Raw genomic sequence first — 7,209 nt, forward strand, 5'->3', positions numbered from 1 at the left:
TTAATCAATCTATAAACATAATAGTACAAGTATTTTATTCTATACAATATATATATATATATATATATATATATATATATATATATATATATATATATATATAAAATAAAAAATGCTACAAAGATTCAAATAGTTATCATTTGTTCATATCAAGATTTCTATATTTTCTTCAATTTATCACTTTTTACATCTTCAATTTTTTCCACAAATTCTTCCAAATCTACAAGAAAAAAATGATTAATGAAAGAACACTCACAAAAATGTATATGTATATATCATGTAAGATTCACATGCGATTATATAATGTGATATTTGCATGTGATTGTATCTTTTAAGATTCAAATGTGAAATTCTCAAGAAAATAAAAACAAAGAACACATACACAAAATGCATGTGTGCATATAGATGTAATTCATATGTGATTCACTCGTTGCTTACATACGAATTACATATGATTTATATGTGAATCACATGTAATTTATATCTGAATCACATGTAATTCATATGTTATTCACTTGTGAATTACATGTGATTCATAAGCAAATTAAATGTGATTTATATGTGAATCACATGTGATTTATATGTGAATTACATGTAATTCATATGTGAATCACATGTGATTCATATGTGATACACATGCGATTCATATGTGAATCACATGTGATTTATTTGTGAATCACATGTGATTTATATGTGAATCACATGTAATTGATATGTGATTTACTTGTGAATTACATGTGATTCATATGTAAATTACATGTGATTTATATGTGAATCACATGTGATTTATATGTGAATCACATATGATTTATATGTGATTCACATTTAATTCATATGTGGTTAGCTTAGGAATCACATGTGATTTATATGTGAATCACATATAATTCATATGTGATTCACTTGTGAATTACATGTAATTTATATGTGAATCACATGTGATTTATATGTGATTCATATGTGAATTACATTTGATTTACATGAAATCACTTGTAATTCACTTGTGATTTACATGTGAATCACATGTAAGTCAACTGTTGAAAATTGTTATGTTGTGAACAAAAAGAATTCAAGTTAATGAAGAAGTGATAAATCATCCAATAAAAAAAGTAAAATGAAGCATAATTGATAGATTCAAATCATCACATGCAAACTAGTTGTAAATAATTTCAGAAGAAGAGATAATTATTTTACCTTGGCTTTCCTATGTCATGAACTCAATGGTTTCAAGAAATCAAACTCCAAAATGGTGTATGTATTGCCAAATTTCTAAATTACTGCATCATATAATGTATGGCAACTTCTCCTCAGATCCTACAGTTCCATAACATAAATCAACGATAATCTATTTAAAACTAGGAATAATGAGAAAAAAAAACAAGCTGAAAATTGCATCATCTACAAATAGTTTACAATCCCCGATATAGGAAAAATATTTTTTTTGTGAATTATGGCACACAATATAAGAAGGGTTGTATTAAAAAAGATCATGGTTTGGAGAACATCCCTTGAGTTCAGGACAAGAAATCATAGTCTTTTGCAGACTGTAAACCCGATGTAGTTGCTGCTGCTAGTTGTTTAGATCCACCAGATCCCCCACGTTGCCAGATGGCATCATGATATGTGCATAATTAGTTAATTATTTAACGTATATTCTTAGTTATTTTTGATTAATTATGAGAATAATGTGGACAAAAGGTACTTAAAATGTTGTGAATTGTGTTTTCAGTCCAAAAGATATGTTTGGAGGCAAAAAGGAGAAAAGGAAAGCAAGTGAAGATAAAAGAGTGAAAGAAGGAGTCTTACCCGGCGAGTGGATCGACCCTACTCGGCGAGTACATAACGATGTGCCAGAAGATAAATACGACTGCTAATTCAAGACGGATAAGTATTGACCTACTCGGCGAGTTGATTCTGTTACTCGCCGAGTACCCTCTGTTTGGGGATATCTATAAAAGACGAATCCTTATTCCATGAGAAGGCATTCCTGGCGATTTTTGAAGGATCAACTGCGACTAAAAGGTTCAGAAGGCGCTAAGGAACCCTAGGCTTCAAGAGTTGGAAGAATTCAAGCAATTAGGTTAATTCTACCACTTAGACTTAGGAATTAAACATGTTTGCTTTCATAAACTTTGTTTTTATGCTTGTTTCTACTGCAACTATGAGCTAAACTCGTTTTTGTTTCTGTTTGGGGAATACCAAAGAACTCCTATGGTTTAATTATTGATTTTTGCTTAATTGTCTATTGGTGATTTATTAAATTAAGTTTGTTAAAGAACCTTATGTATTAATCACTACTGTTTTCTGTTAATTGGAAGGCAATTAGGTTGCATGAACATCACTTAATTGTTAACCTCATATGTCTATGTGAATGCTAAAATATATGCTTAGAAGTAATGATTATGAAACTAAGATTAATAAGAAAATAGGAAGATTAATGTGTGAGCTTGTTTGAGAAACCATCAACAAGAGGTTAATTGAATTAATAACTTAATTGACCATTACAAATCTTATTTAATCCAAATAATTAATCTAGGGAATTAATTAGTTTAAACACTTGATCAATGCTTAAATTAGTTAATTGTCTAAGGGTTAGGAGTAATGAACATGAACCTAACTATTATCATTGGTAACCAATAGCAATTAATCCACCTTAACTTAAATAACCATAGGAGTGAATTGGTTGAACCTAAATAGAAACATCTTTATCAAATTTGGTGAATAGTTGTTGCTTTAGTTAATTAGTTAATTTAGTTTGTTTAAGTTTCTAGTCTTGCAAAACTAGAGAAAAACCCTTTACTTTTATTATTTGTTTTAGTTAAAATTAGCTATTAGTTTAATTGTCCGTTCCCTGAGTTCGATACCTTACTTATCAATCTATACCACTTAAAGACAGGTTCACTGCCTTTGTGTGCTCAAATTACTAATAAAAAGTAGGGATAAAACTAGTTGAATTTACACACACCAAGTTTTTGGCGCCGTTGCCGGGGAACGGTTCTAAATAATTAAGCTAATTCCTAATTTTTTCGATCCTTTGGGTGAGTTTTCTTGCATAAAGTTCATTTATTGCAATTTTGTAACTAGTAATTAGGTTTTAATATCTGTTTTAGTTAGGTTAAAACTCAAAAAAAATTTTGAAATATCACTGATACTCGTCGAGTGCACTCGCACCTACTCGACGAGTAGCAGTTTAATCAGCAATTTTTTTTTTACAATCTTTTTGTTCTTTTTACGTTTTTTTTATTTGCTTAATTTCAGGACTCTCATGACCAGAGGAGCAAACACACCACTGGTAACCCCGTTTGAAGATCCCGAATCCGAATTGAAAAGAAACAAAAGGAAGGACGTGGAGAGTTCAAGCACACCAAAGAAATCACCATTGTCCAACTTGAAGACTGTTTTTGGGAAAAAGAAGAGCAATAAATCAGGAGCTTCTAGCGCTTCCTTGACAATTAAGGAGCCAATTCAAGAAGATATTGGATACGAGACCGAGGAAGAAGAGGAGGCAACGTACGAACAAGAAACCGAATCGGAGGAAGAGTTAGCATTCACTATGGCTAACATTGATGAAATTCCCATGGGGGAATGGAAGAAGAGGATGCGCGACGACCATGGCCCGGGACTTGTGCAACCCGCAATTCCCGCAACTGCAACCTTCGAGCTAAAAGGTCATATCCTAGCTGCGCTTAAGGAAATACCTTTCTATGGGAAAGATCATGAAGATGCCTACAAACATTTGGATGAAGTAAATGATGTTTCTGATTATTTCAACATTTCAAATGTAACCCGCGAAACTCAACTACTTCGGATGCTTCCGGTAACCTTCAAGGGTGCTGCTAAAGACTGGCTCAAATCACTTCCCCCCGGGTCAGTCACTACTTGGGCCAAAATGAAGGAAGAATTTATAGATCACTTTTGCCCACCATCCAAAATAGCCAAACTCAAGAAGGCCATTGCAAACTTTGAACAGCAAGCTGGAGAATCTTTATATGAAGCATGGGAGAGGTACAAAAGTCTGCTACGAAATTGCCCACACCATGATCTAAACAGCCAGCAAGAAGTTTCCATCTTTTATGATGGAGTCAATGTCACAACCCGGCAGTTGCTAGACTCACAAGGCCCACTTACAAAGAAGCCACCCCCGGTGATTAAAGAATTAATTGAAGAATTCTCTAAACACTCTAGAGAATACCACAACCCTAGGAATGATGTCACGAGGGGAGCCGCGTACGCTGCTACTGAAGATTTATCCGCGGTCATGGCCATGTTAAAAAACATGGATAGGAGAATGGACAAAATGGATCAAACTATCCATGCCATACGGGTGGGTTGTGAAAACTGCAATGGACCCCACCTCACTAGAGATTGCGATTTGGATGAGCACGGCAACAAACAGGCACAAGCATGTTATTCGAGTGGTGACCGGTATGATGAAGACTGGCGCAAACAAAAGAAGGAGTGGCTGCCTTACGAAGAGTATAAGAAGGCCAAGGAGGAGAAGTACAGACAAAAAGGAAGAGGCTTTTACCAAAAGGAGGAGCCGGTGCAAGAGAGGAAGCCAAGCTTGGAAGATATGCTAACTAAATTTGTGGCCGCTTCCGAGAAAAGACATAGTGACCATGATGCTGCTATCCAAGAAACAAGAACAATGCTCAGGAACCAGCAAGCATCCATCCACAACATAGAAACGCAGCTTGGGCAACTTGCTCAACAACTAAACCAAAGGTCACCGGGTGAGCTTCCTAGCAAAACCGAGAACAACCCACGAGGCGCACAAGTAAATATTGTTACCACAAGAAGTGGGAAGATCATTACTCCCCTGGCCCCCATTCGAACTGAAGCAACCAAGGACTCACAGAAGGAAGGAACAGAAAACCAACACGCACAATCTGAGAGTCCTACTCGCCGAATAGGACCGATGGACTCGGCGAGTACCCCTGCTAAAACAAATGAACAGCCGCCCTTGAAACCATACCAGCCTCCAATGCCATACCCAGCCCGAGCCAAGAAAGAGAAGCAGGAAGAGGAATATCAGAAGTTTCTAGATCATATTAAAACTCTTCAAATCAACATTCCTTTCATTGAAGCCGTCATGCAAATGCCCAAGTATGCAAAGTTCCTTAAGGAACTCCTCACTAACAGAAGAAAGATGGAGGAAGTGCAGAAGGTAGTGCTTAATGAGAATTGCTCCGCCGCAATGCTAAACAAATTACCAAAGAAGAAGGGTGATCCGGGGAGCTTAACTTTGCCCTGCCAATTTGGCAACTTAGCTGCAATTCATGCCTTAGCTGATTCTGGAGCAAGTGTGAACCTTATGCCATACTCGTTCTTTAAAAAGCTGGACCTCCCGGAGCCAAGGCCAATTCAAATGGCAATTCATTTGGCAAACAAGACGGTCATTTTTCCAAGAGGCATTTGTGAAGATTTGCTAGTAAAAGTAGACAAATTTGTCTTCCCGGCTGATTTCATCATTCTCGACATGGAGGCGGACCCGCAAGTGCCAATCATCCTTGGAAGGCCCTTCCTCAACACCGCTAGCGCTATCGTAGACATGAGAGATTCTAAGCTCACATTGCGAGTTGGGGACGATTCAGTGACATTCGGGGTAGACCAAGCCATGAAGTACTCAAGGAGTAGTGACGACACGACTTTCTCAATCGACATGTTTGACGAAATATTGGAAGAAGACATACCTAAAGATTCCGGCAAATTTACAACTTTGGATGAAGAATTTGATCCAGAAAAGGACTTACTAGAGATTGAAAGACTGTTGGAAGAAGCGGAGTATGAAGAAATAAAGCAGCAAACTGAAAGAACTACTCGGCGAGTAGACCCGATCTACTCGCCGAGTACATCCGAAGAAAAGCCAGAAGTCGTGAATACAGCCACCAACTCGCCGAGTACCAAACCTGCACTCGGCGAGTCCGTCACTATGCAAAACAAATTGGAGCTCAAAACACTACCTGATCATCTGGAGTATGCCTTTCTGGAAGAAGGAAATCAGAAGCCTGTGATCATAGCCTCGGACCTATCAAAAACAAAAAAAGAGGAGCTTATACACATGTTGAAGAAAAGGAAAAGAGCCATCGCATGGAGCATCTCCGACATCAAAGGAATAAGTCCATCCTACTGCTCTCACAAAATCAATTTAGAAGAAGGAGCAAGGCCGGTGGTGCAACATCAAAGATGATTAAACCCAAATATGCAAGAAGTCGTCAAGAAGGAGGTGGTCAAGCTTTTGGATGCAGGAATCATCTACTCCATCTCTGATAGTCCATGGGTGAGTCCGGTCCAAGTGGTGCCCAAGAAAGGAGGAATGACGGTCATTACCAACGAAAAGAACGAGTTAATTCCAACGCGAACGGTAACCGGTTGGCGAGTGTGCATTGATTATCGAAAGCTAAACAATGCCACTCGCAAAGACCATTTCCCCCTTCCTTTCATAGATCAAATGTTAGAGAGACTATCAGGCCATAGCTACTATTGCTTTTTAGATGGGTTTTCAGGGTATTTTCAAATACCCATAGACCCAATGGACTAAGAAAAGACCACCTTTACATGCCCCAGTGGAACTTTCGCCTATAGACGCATGCCATTTGGACTATGCAATGCACCTGCGACATTTCAAAGGTGCATGACCGCCATATTCCATGATATGGTGGAAAAATTTATGGAGGTCTTTATGGATGACTTTTCTGTATTCGGATCTTCTTTCAATAATTGCCTAACAAATCTTGACTCAATGCTTGCTAGATGTGAGAAAACCGACTTGGTCCTAAATTGGGAAAAGTGTCACTTCATGGTCAAAGAGGGTATAGTTTTGGGACATAAAGTCTCTAAAAAGGGAATAGAGGTGGATCGGGCAAAGATAGACACCATTGCAAAATTACCCCCACCAACTAATGTAAAGGGCATTAGAAGTTTTTTGGGACACGCAGGTTTTTACCGGCGTTTTATAAAAGATTTTTCCAAAATCACGAAACCTCTAACACAATTATTACTAAAAGATGCACCCTTTAATTTTACTAAAGAGTGTTTAGAGGCATTTGAATTTCTAAAGGAAAAATTAACTAATGCCCCGATCATTATAGCACCAAATTGGAACTTACCCTTCGAGATCATGTGTGATGCTAGTGACTATGCACTAGGAGCGGTCCTTGGACAAAGGGTTGATAAGCACTTTCAACCCATCTATTATGCAAGCAAGACCTT

At 37.5% G+C, this 7,209-nt stretch overlaps 1 non-coding gene across 1 annotated transcript; it reads right to left on the reverse strand.

Annotated features, from left to right (window-relative positions):
- Positions 1-3,934: 3,934 nt before the first annotated feature.
- On the reverse strand, positions 3,935-4,041 carry LOC145103408 (small nucleolar RNA R71). Its single transcript, XR_013706501.1, has one exon. It is a non-coding gene; the product is annotated as a small nucleolar RNA R71 (small nucleolar RNA).
- Positions 4,042-7,209: the final 3,168 nt, after the last annotated feature.

This window comes from Lactuca serriola, chromosome 4, assembly GCF_051521515.1.
Source record: "Lactuca serriola cultivar US96UC23 chromosome 4, Lser_US96UC23_V15, whole genome shotgun sequence".
Classification (NCBI taxonomy): domain Eukaryota; kingdom Viridiplantae; phylum Streptophyta; class Magnoliopsida; order Asterales; family Asteraceae; genus Lactuca; species Lactuca serriola.